This window comes from Ambystoma mexicanum, chromosome 4q (assembly GCF_040938575.1).
Source record: "Ambystoma mexicanum isolate Mex_15411 chromosome 4q, UKY_AmexF1_1, whole genome shotgun sequence".
NCBI lineage: Eukaryota > Metazoa > Chordata > Amphibia > Caudata > Ambystomatidae > Ambystoma > Ambystoma mexicanum.
The window spans coordinates 326,372,764-326,384,897 of NC_090928.1; positions in this window are offsets into that span (position 1 = coordinate 326,372,764).

The following is a 12,134-nucleotide window of genomic DNA, read 5'->3' on the forward strand; positions in this document are numbered from 1 at the left end:
CAGATATTTCGGCATATAAATTGGAATGGAGAGGTCCGTCTTCCTCCGTAATAATCCCGACTCGATATTAACGTGAGTACAGGAGGGTGCAAAACATTGGGTGAACCTTCCAATCTCTCTGTTCGGTAGAGCAGATTTATTCAAAATGATGGCTCTGTCAAGTCTACTCTACGTCCTCCAAAATCCCTTGGTGAACATCTCCCGACAGGTGTTTCAAACTATAGAAACTATACAAAGAGATAGTATATGGGGAAAGAGCACTACGAGAATAGCACTCAAAACAATGACAAGATAGGTGTGAGAAGGGGGACTGGTACTTTCCAACATCAAAAATATGATTTGGAGTCTACTGGCAGTGAACGAGTGGTTGTTCGAGGACAACGGAATGGCACATATCATGTTGGAATGGGAAATTATGGGAGACCACCCCACTCTACAGGTGTTGCATCGGAGCCTGGAGAGATTTAAACTACCACAGCCAAGCCAGCATGCAATCGAAGTAAAGAAAGAAGTGACACAGACAATGGGCTGGGGCGGGAAAGTTATGTTGAGAATCGCCTATATGGGAGAATTTGCATCTGCCTGAAATTGAAAAAATGGGTAAACAACTGAGATGGTACACACAACCGATCAGAAAAATCCGACATACAATTGATCAAAAACAAATGGCATCTTTTAGACACCTATCGGACACCTAAGACCTAACAGACAGATATCAATTTACATACATATGCCTGAAGCATGCAATAGCGCACGAGGGTAGAGAAAGCTGGAATATTCTGGAATACTCCCCATTAGTGGACAACCTATTGGAAGGGAAAATCATAGGGAAAGGTATCATGCTAGTATACCAGGTGATAAACAAGTCCACCTCCTCACCACTGAATAAACTAAAGGACAAATGGGAAATGATCCTGGGTGCGTTGGAAGAGGAGGAATGGATAGAAGCCCTATGGCCGCCTAGGGAAGCAAACATATCCAGGTGGCTATGCCTTATCCAATACTAAATCCTACACAGGGTCTATAACACTAGGGAGGTGCTGTCTGAGGTGTAGGGTGACAGTGGGCACCTTCCTGCACATGATTTGGTTGTGCCCCAAGATGCAATCCTTCTGAGGTTAATACTGGCTTCTATGTCTAAGTTATTAGGATCACAAATAACAGAATGCCCCAAATTAGGATTGCTGCACGCCTGGGGTAATACAGAATTTAACTCAAAAGAAAAGAGTTTGCTCACAACAGTGCTAATGATGGGGAAAAGAAACCTGGTGGTGGGGAGGGGAAGCCTGACAATGCCAAGTATAAGCAGATGGTGGGAAGGCATGGACCACTGTTGCGAACTAGAAGGGGGAATATAATTATAATTGTTCTTTTTATATCGCGCTTAATACCAGCGAGTGGTTTCTAAGCATGGGATTGGGATTCAAACCTGTGTTGTGCTGCGTTCTCTTGCTTCTAAGACAAACACGTTGCCCCTGACCTATCCTTCCTTCCTCTACAGGGATAGAGGCTGTCCCCAAAAACACCTCAAAATATGGGGGAACTGGCTCGACATGGAATTAAATCCCACACAGATGGGCCACATGGGGCATGGCACAGAGTATTGCGGACAGGGGACTGGGGTTCAAAGGAAGGGAGACACACGAAGAGTGGAGCGGAGGGAATGAGAGGAGCACATGTAACCGAGCCAGGAAAGGGAATTGAGAGGTATGGGTCGTCAAGCAAGATGTGCTGTGAGTTATGTTTTTTGTTCTTCTTTTGTAACTTTACTTAACCTAATGAAACTGAATTTTTTAATAAAAAAAAGATAGAGGGAGCTTTTTCATAAAAGGCTTTGGGCCTCATTATATGTTTGGTGGTATCCCGCCGGTAAATCTGGTGGGATACCACCAAACGGAAATACCGCTACCGGCACTTGGTCTGCTGGAATTACCGGCAGATTACAAGTGCTGGTAAGGATAGTTACACCCTATTCTATGGCGTCCCATAGGACTTCATGGGGGGTGTTGGCGGAAATAGCAGAAAGTTTTGCTAGTGGGGTTTCTGAATTACCTGCAGCTCTTGGCTGGAGGTCATTCCGGCCAACCCACCGGCAACCTGCGGAAACATGCCGGTAAATGCTATTACCAGCTTATTATTTCCATACTGGCAAACCTGTAGTGAGGCTGTTTGTGTGTAATGGTTAAGTAGTTTAAATGAAATTCTAGATTTTGCAGGGAGCCACTGTAGTGAGTTAAGAGCTGGCAAAATATGGGCATGTTTTGGAAGGTTCATAACTATGTGAGTTGCAATGTTTGTAACATATGAAGAGAGTGAATAGAGGCTTCAGATGCACCTGAATAGAGGGTGTTACAATCATTTAGTATTGTGCCTACGGTTAAAGTGTTTTTGCCACAGCTGTTTTCCCTGTGGCTATTTTAACCTTGGTGTTTTCGCCGCAGCCGTTTTCAGTGTTTTTTTTATTGGGGTGGAGGGTTTGCCCCTCGACCCCCATCTAACCCACCCCCACCACTTCACCCACTACCGCAAATACCATATCCCAAACACACAACACATATATGTAAAAGAAAAAACGCCAAAAACGGCGATGGCGGAAACACCATGGTTAAAATAGCCACAGTGAAAACAGCCACAGTAAAAACATGGTAACCAGTGGCTACAATATCTCTTGCTATAATGGTACATTAATGTTCTGATAATAGAGGCCCTGGATGCCTCAGTAGCATCAATTGAAAACTTGTTGATTTCAGTACATGAGAGGCTTGGGCTGTCAGAGAGTTCGAAATCGAGAAATACCCCAAGGTTCTTCATAGCTCTTATGGGTTTAATTGTGTGCCCAGCTAAAGTATTTTATGGGTAACGGGCAGATACTTTACCATAAGAAGAGGAGGCACTAACAAGTATAATCTCTGTTTTGATTAATTCAGGCCAACCCAATTTTCGAACATTTAAAATGTGTTTGATTTTATTCTGATTTGAGTGGGGGATCTCCTTCCAGTTTACAAATAATATGCCCATCACCAGTGCAATTTTGGATTTCCACACCTAACTCTAACAGAATGCCATGAAGGGGTTTGAGATAGAGGTCGACTAGAATCGTGGCCACACATGCTCCTTGTGAGACTCCAAATTCTACTGTGATTGGGTCAGAGGACGCATTGCCCAGTTGCACTCATGGTATTCTATTGTTAAGACAAGAAGCCATCCATGAGACAGCTTTATTCGAAGTGCTCACTCTATTGCAAAATCGCTGCAAGTTGTCACAAGCAGCAGGTAGATCCAAGAGCTTTAATATGGAGGAGCAAGTCATTTAGATGTAAGAGGGTCTGCTCTGTGCCTTCTCTCTGTGCCTCTTGATTCCAGTTGGGTCTGTAATTGAATAGAAGATGCCTTATAGAGAATTTTCATAAGAAAGACAGGAATAGAGTTTGTCTGAAATGCAAATAAAAGTCCATGTTGACAAAACTGGGGAACATTTTGTTGGGTGTCCGTGTATGTCACACTACAGGTCCTCTCATAGAGACAAATGGATGTTATTTAACACAAAGCAACTTGCATGGATAAACTCAACAAAACAAATGTCAGGACAATCTCTTGTCAAAAGTTTCAGAAGTTCAAGGGTCTCCTTATGCAGTTCACAAGATTTCAGGTAACCTTCCTGTCGCCCACAGTAATCCAACTTGCTCCTTCCAACTATTAGAACCCTCAACCAATTATATTATTTTTGTATTGACACGATCCATACAATACATCAAAATCAGTCAGGCCTCTCTCCTTACCTAAAACTAATCACTCATTCACCAACACCGAGATCCCACTTGCATTGGTTTCCTCTTTACTGAGTAAACGCAAACCTACATGCTCTAGTGTTGATGTATTACCAACCTATGTTGCCAAATCCCATTCAACAGTTCTGACTCGACACATCACTCATCTTGTCAATTTATCCCTTACCCAAGGGACTGTTCCGCAGGGCTTAAAGGGGAAGTTCACTCAAAAATGTGATTGTCTCAAACGTTCCTATGTAGAATTTTGAGCAAATGAGGCTAAATGTTTTGACATGGGGGCATCCATTTTGTGAAATGATCAGCCTCCTCTGTTCATGTTAAGCTCTGCCCTGACAGCACTTCTCAAGCAAAAGCCCCCTACTGAGAGCTTTTTCTTACTGCTGCCAGAAAGCAGAGCTTAACACGGGGAGGAGGCTTCCACAGGGTTAACATTTTACGTGTTCTGTGCTCCCCAAGTCCAGGGAAGCACAGAAAACGTAAAATGAAAAGCACAGCAATTATAACTACTTTGCCGGCCGCCGGCAGATTTTTCATAATTGCTGCAACTTTCTTTTTTAGTTTCCAGAGTGTGGAAAACAAAACTAAAGTTGCAGCAATTAAGAATACTCTGCCGGTGGCTGGTAAAGTATTCATAATTGCTGCGACTTTCTTTTTAAGTCTCCCTGGCTCCCCCAGGCTCGGGGGAGCCCGGAGACTTAAAAATATAGCCACGTCAATGATAAATACAACACGGTTGTATTTATAATAGCAGGCACTTTCATTTCAAGTTTCCCTAGCTCTCCCGAGCCGGGGGAGCCCAGGAGACTTGAAACAAAAGGCACAGCGATTATAAATACAACATTGTTGTATTTATAATTGCGGGCACTTTCGTTTCAAGTTTCCTGATCTCCCCCGGCTTGGAGGAGCCTGGGAGACTTGAAACGAAAGGCACAGCAATCATAAATACAACAATGTTGTATTTATAATTGCAGGTACTTTCACTTTAAGTCTTCCCCGAGCCGGGGGAGCCTTGAAACGAAAGGCACAGCAATCATAAATACCACGCTGTTGCATTTATAATTGTTTGGATTTTCGCTTAAAGTTTCCCGGGCTTCCCCAGCTCAGGGGCGCCCGGTGAAGAAGTAAAACAAACAAGCACTCACCAGCAGGGCAGGAAGGAGCCTGACAGCGTTCTCTGCTCTCCGGCTGTAATAAGCAAAAACAAAGCAAAAGCTACCAGTAGGTAGCTTTTCCTTCATTTTTGGCCCGAGAGCAGAGCTTAACACAAGCGCAGGCTCATTCATTACACAAAATGGATGCTTCCTAGTGCTTGAAATGTTTGACTTTGAGTCTCATTTGCTCAACATTTTACAAAGGACGTTTATTTAAAAATATTTTTTATATATATGTTTTATTATGGCCCATCTTTTGAGACAATAACATTTTTGAGTGAACTTCCCCTTTAAAGTCCACCATGATTACACCCTTGATTAAGAAACTTTCTCTTGTTCAGTTGGAACTGGGCATTTTTCAACCTATAGCTGATCTCCCTTGGTTGTCCAACATCCTTGAAAAATAGTACTCCTACAACTGTGTCACATATGAATTATTATTAAAATAGGTAGGGAACTATGTATGATAATGTGGAGATACATGAGCAGACAATCATCATAGTAAAGTACTGTTCAGGTGTTGCTAAGCGTGCTATTCGGCACAGAATGTAGAATGTGCTGGTGCAATGTAAGGATTGGAAAAAAGGAGAAGTACAGAACACAGATGGAAGAATATGGACTGGAGGCTGGGGCTGCTGTAAATAAGAAACTCGAAGAGACATATTGAAGTTTACCCACTGTGAGTTGGTATCTCAACAGCCTCCCTTCGTTGCCCAAGATCCTTGAAAAATAGTACTCCTGCAACCTACTAAGTTTGTGGAGTCCAACTTGATTCTGGACCAACTGAAGTCTGGCTTCTGCTCTCACTGCCTTGTTGTCTGTTTGGGACAACCTCTTTCTTCATTCTGACCAGGGCCACCTGTCTCTACTTGTCATGCTGGACATGTCCACCACATTTGATACGTTGGACCACTCCATTCTCCTGTCACGGCTTGTAGACTTAGTTGGAGTCACTGGCACAGATCTGGAATTGTTCCAAAGTTTCCTTTCGTGGGGGAACACAAATGGTGAACACTGACCAGATTACCTCATCCTCAACCTTGGTCACCTCTGGTGTTCCACAGGGTTCATCTTTGTTACCTCTTCTCTTTAACATGTATATGTTGCCTTTCATGTCTCTTATTCAGAATTATAACATTCAGTATCACTCAGATGCCGATGGTACCCAATTATTGTTAAAGGTGTCTGGCCCCCAATACACCTTGAACAACTTCATCTCTGCCTGGCAGAAGCTAAACATCCAGGCTTACCAACAACAACCTGCAATTAAATCCCACAAAAACAGAGCATTTGCTTTAGGGACAAAAACATCTACTAATATATCCCTTACATCACCCTTCACCCACTGGTCCTCATTAGAAGGTTGAAGATAAATATGCCGCTTTTAGCGGCATGATTGCCTCCATACCGCAATCCGGGCCCGGGTTCCTCGAATGAGGAATAACCGGGCCATCGCAACCTTGGCGGACCCGGTAATTCCCCGTCCGAGGAACCTGGACCCGGACCATCCCCATTCCCATTCGAGCCCCCATAGGGATCAATGGGAATGGGGATGGACCTAACAACGGGCCCGTTAATGACGGGCCCGTTGTTAGCTCCCTGGTCCCCTCGCGGGACCCGATAAGGACGTCTGGTTTTTCCAGGCGCCCATTGCGGGTCCCGCGAGGAGACCTCGTAATAGGGCGGAACGGGTTTACCGGCACCGGCACCTTTACCGGTTCTGGTAAACCCATTTCGCCACTGTGTTGTTTGCTCTTTCTACCTCCTTTTCCAACAACGTGAATACTCTTGGAGTGATTTGGGAACCTGAAATGAGATTGGCTATACAAATTAACGAGGTAGTCAAATCAATCTTCTTCAGTCTTCAACTAATGCGATGCACCCTCCTGTATCTCCTTCATTCGGAACATGCTAAAGTGATTGGTGCGTTGGTTAACCCGTGCCTTGATTACACTAACTCTGTTTATGTAGACCTTCCTAATCCCCTTTTGTCTCAACTTCAAATTGCCCAAAAAGCATCTCTCCGTCCCATCTTACACCTTCCTTAGAACTCCTCTGTATCCAATCTCAGACGCTCTTTAAAATGGTTACCTGTTTATCAGTGTATTACTTCCAACATACTCTTTTTGGTAATCAGATGCATACATGGTCTAGCACTGCAATATCCTATGCAAACATTTCAGTTGTATCAACCTCTATGGTCTCAGAGGAAAAATAGAAAAACTGCGACACTAAAATGCTGGCTGCGCTTTTACTGCGCTGTTGGCATTTAGAGTATACCGACTCCCATTACTGCGCCCAAGTGGAACGGGGGTTGCGGGCGTGTCCCTCGCTCTCCCTGGTCGCAGTAATGGGAGTCAGGGGTTGCAGGGCTGTCCCCTGCTTACCATTACGGTAATCGGGGAACAGGAAAACGAAACTTTTTTTTTTTAAAAAAAAGGACCCTACAGCGCCAGCACCTCCCCACTTAAGTGGGAGGAACTGATGCCGCAGAGGTACAAGGGAGCTGGCGGCACACACAGAAGTGCGATGCGGCAAAGATAAGTGGGGTGGGGGTTGGATTATTGGGGGGGAAGTGATCTATCTGATCACTGCGCTGCGCCATAATTGCCATCGACATTTTCATCGGCACGGTTACGGGTGGCGCAGTGATGATATAGATTTGTCTCAGAGATCAGCACAATAACAGCTTCTAATTTTTCCTCCTTCACATTGTATTTACAGAGGAGATCAGCAATTTTCCATAACAGGACACTGCCTCTGGAATAAGCTTCCAATTCACCTCTGCTCTTTCACTTTGTTGTTGGTATTTTGGCGTCTTTTACTGTACATTTCTAGATACATCTACGCCCAGGTGCAATGAATTCTGCCCGTAACCCAGTGTGGTTTTGTAAGTTACAAATTAATCAAATCAAATTAATATGTATCTAGGTTCTCCCCCTGTGAAACTCCTCAGAGTTTTCTCAGGATAATGGTGTGATCTAACCTCCTCTGCTCCTCCTTGCAGCCTCTGGGGTCATCAATGAGTCTCCACCATTCGCTGTAGATGTATCAGGAGTTTCTCTTTCACTTTTAAAACAAAGCCAACTGGGCTTACCTGCCCTAGTTTTCACAAGCAAACTTAAGACGGTCTCGTTACTGCTCTTTACTAGGGTCCTGACTTCTTCACGCTTTATAGACTCTCTACTTCTCCTCTTGCCCTGTTCCTCCTCGGTGCTGCACCACACACCGAACTGTAGCTTCAAACTGTAATGACTGGGTTCTCGTCTGTATCCTCTGCCTTGGGCTAAGCAAGCCCTCTAATTCCCTCCTGCTGGCTAGAAGCTCACTGGTCCTTTGCGCTCCATCCTGACCATCTGCCTCCTCCCAGGTACCTTTTCCTACCACCCACCTCCTGCTGTTTATCCTCCTCCCGCCTCCCAATGTTTTCCTCCTACCTCTTCCGGGTGGCTCCCTCCTGAGAGCTCCTGAAATTTCAGAACTTTTTGGGATGGAGGGTTAGGTTTAAACAGGAGTGGTGCAAAGATTTAGCTTTTGCAGAAAAGGGGACATTTTGAATTCCTCAACTGGCGCTATCCGTCCCTCAATTACCACCGACTTCCCCGCATGGCACAGGAAATTGGCTGCCTACGGGAAATTATTCAGATCGAAAACTATATATATTTTTTAAAACACAAACATAACAATGTAATGTTAAAGAAATGAACGACCCTGAAACGGGATTTCAATTCTTCCATGTACAATCTGTTTCGCGGGTGAATACGGGATTGGAAACTCGAAGAGTCCTACAAGAAAGTATTGGTGCAACGGTATGAAAGAAAATAAAAAAAAACGAAGATCCCATCGCTTTCACCTGTCATTCAGTTCCCGTCAAGTCTAGCAATTTCGGTGAGATGATTGAAAGGCAGGCCGTCAATAAAATGAAAACTCTCAAATAACTTGCAGGGGGCTACCCTTTGGCTGAAAGAAAATAATAACCTCAGTGCTCCGAAGTTGTCATTCACATCAATCCCTTGTGACCAACCATGTCCAAGCCGTTGTACCCACTCATAATAACCTGCATCCAGAAATACCTTGGCTTGTTGAGGTTTCCTTACAATATCTGTCTTACTTTTGAGAAGGCACTTGGCTGAGAGCCGGGAACAGATGCTTTCTTCAGATGTTTTGCACATCTGGAGAGAGAATGCACAATCGCGTGCACTTTGGCAGTGTGGGACAGTGCACAGAAGTCTACAACAATATCCGTATAAAAGCCTGTATATCATTTATCTAGCATACATGGCAGCGTGTAATGCCCATATAAACGCCTGCACATACTGTTCTTATTACAGGCTCGTCGTGACATCACTACTGACCTGTAATTGGAAAATGACATCCCGATTCGTCAGCACTCCGTTATTAGGCTTCATTTGTGATGTCACAATGCCTGCTGCTTGAGCAAGCACAGAGCAGCATTCCAGTTGCCAGTGCAGCACTTTCAGTCATGGCATGCTTTCCGTTTCCTATGCCTTTCTGGTAAAATAGCTGTCTGGGACCTTTCAAAGGCATTCATTGAGAAGGAACTATTTATGGTTGCATGTTTATTTTGTGCTCTGGTGGAGTTTAACAAGTGGGAGCAAACATCTCCATGTAAATACTCATTTAAAAGCACAAAATGAAAACGTTCTGTAGATGAATTTAATTAAACTGCTTAAATAAATTAGTTTACAGCACATTAAAAGTTGCATTTTTTTAAAAAAATCCATACAGATTTTATATTGATTATGTCTATACACAGCTGGAACACCTCTTCCATTACATTAAGCAAGAGGTCAGGTATTCAATGGGATGACACTATATGGCTGTTATAAGGGAACAAATATCCCCCGCTGTCCATAAAAAGAATATTGCAAATCACCTGAGAGTTCCGTCACCTTCGACCTGGTTCTGCTATTTGGTCACAAACTCATCTGTGTCTTCAAATGTCCGTGTACCGCACAGTATGGGGTACTTTATCCCATATATTACAGTTTAGTAGTGACATCACTACTCATCTATAACTTAAGAAATGCCATCACTACTGATACTGTAACAGCTTATAACAGTTGGGTTGTGGTGTCACAATGCCTGTTGCTTGAGCCAGCACAAAAACAGAATTGCAGTTTAGCACAATTCGAGTGCTTAGTTTAAGCCATGGCTAGCACTTCAGATCCTTTCTTTAGAAAACCCATTTTCAGGCCAATGCAAAACATGTCACATACTCAAACCCCCATCAGGGGTAGCGAAACGTCGTGTTATTGGAAGGGATATATCGATGATATATTTATGTCTTAGTCAGGTGATGAGCATAAATTAGATCAGTTCCCAAAGAATCTCATTGACAACAGTTTCCGTCTACAGTTTATGTGCACAGCAACTACAACAAACACAGACTTCTTAGATCTTGAGAATAATAGAATTGAAACTTCAACTTTTAGGGAAAAAACAGCTGAATTCTCTCCTGAACGTAACTAGGAGCCACAGACGCAGAACGATCACTAAAAATAAGCAAAGGAGAATTAGAGCCGCATAGGATCTGGACGGTAAGGAAGGCATGGCATCACAAGTATGACAGACACAAATGATGTAGTTCAAGAGTGTTTATTGGACTATTATTGGGTTGAAAAGACCTATCTAAACCTAAGTTCTAACGTTGGATCAAGCTACGATCATCACAACAAAAGAAAACACTGTCCTAGTCATGTCTTGTCAAATAAAAAGGGTCTATATTAAAACAACTATTGCCAAACAAAAGGCCCATGTGGTATGGGAGTTCAGGGTTGCTGAACTATAGCTTCCACTTCCCCACACTTCAGCATGGGACAAGGCGGAACAATATGGCACTTGGAGCACACTGACTTCTCTGGCGGGAGGAGGCAGTCTTTAGGATACATCAGAGTCTTTCAGCATAGCGTCTCTATATACTTTATCGAGTCTCTTTCTTCCACAGTGCCTGGATCAACACCACGAAAATAATAAAACTCAGAGTTTGCTTATTTTGGTCTCCATCAGCCAGGCTCTGACCGTTTCTTCCCTTTCTGTTTCACAATGGAGACTCCCTCAGCCGGGCTCGGATTCCGTACTTTTTAATCATGTTTCGTCCCCCTCGTTCGGGCTCAGACCTGACACTTCAACAACTTCCTTCTTTCCATATAAGAGAACTGAAGACTTTTGGCTGAGCAAGGGATTTGACTGTTACCCTTGCCTGGCCACTTTGTTCCTTTTCATTCAATCTCAAAAGTTCAATCATATCACAAAGCTCAATCCAATCTCAAAGGTTCCATTCACAAGGTACTTTCTGGCAGAGATCTTTTGACTGGGCACCCACGTGGTGCTGGACCACTCTGCTACTTAGTATCGAATGTTCACTTCTTAAAGGTTCAAAGAAAACATTTATTGGCTTTCTCCTTTTAATCGTGTCTTTCATCAAATGCCTTACGTGACACTTTTTTGCCACCTGCAACCTTTGCTCATACACAGTTCGGTTCACACAGTTGCCTTCAACTCACTGGCTGTTTGCAAGGTTCGGTTCGCGGCTTTGATTGTGAAGTTGGGGACGATACCACAGCAGCTGCACTTCTACTCTGGCTTGTCCAGTCAGGGAGGAGGGCTAGTGGTATCTCAGAGGCACCTTACAGGATCTGAAGTAATTTCTTCTTTGCCACACACGCCCGGTGTCTGAGTCTTCAACAGCCTAGCGTTTGTTTGTCTAACAGGTCAAGGGTACTTCTCTCCTTGGTTTCTCCCTGTGACTTTTCGTCTGGCTTCCTCGATTCAGCTGCAGCCATAAATAGCTTTCTCCTTTTCTGTCTCTGCTTCGATCCTTGCCTCGCTCGCGGCCCTGCTGCCCAGAGTGTGCGCTCATGCTCTGCCTTTTATCCATGCGGGTAAGGGTAATAGGAATCAGTTGTGAGCTGTTAAGGTTAATTGCCTGACTCTGATGTTGGGACATGCTGCACAGAAAGGCTGGGTGTAAGTCTGTCTTCTCCCAGAGCACTCAGTCCCTGGAGTCGTGTTCGTGTAAGAAAGGGGGTGGGGATAAAGTCAAATAACACATGGAATGAGAAGGGTTGAAGGGATAATCGGGAAGGGGATACTGCATCTCTCCATCGGGTGTCCCACTCCCACTCCCCAGAGGCCCCTCATCCAGGTGATCCTCCCGCACTGGTCCACCCCC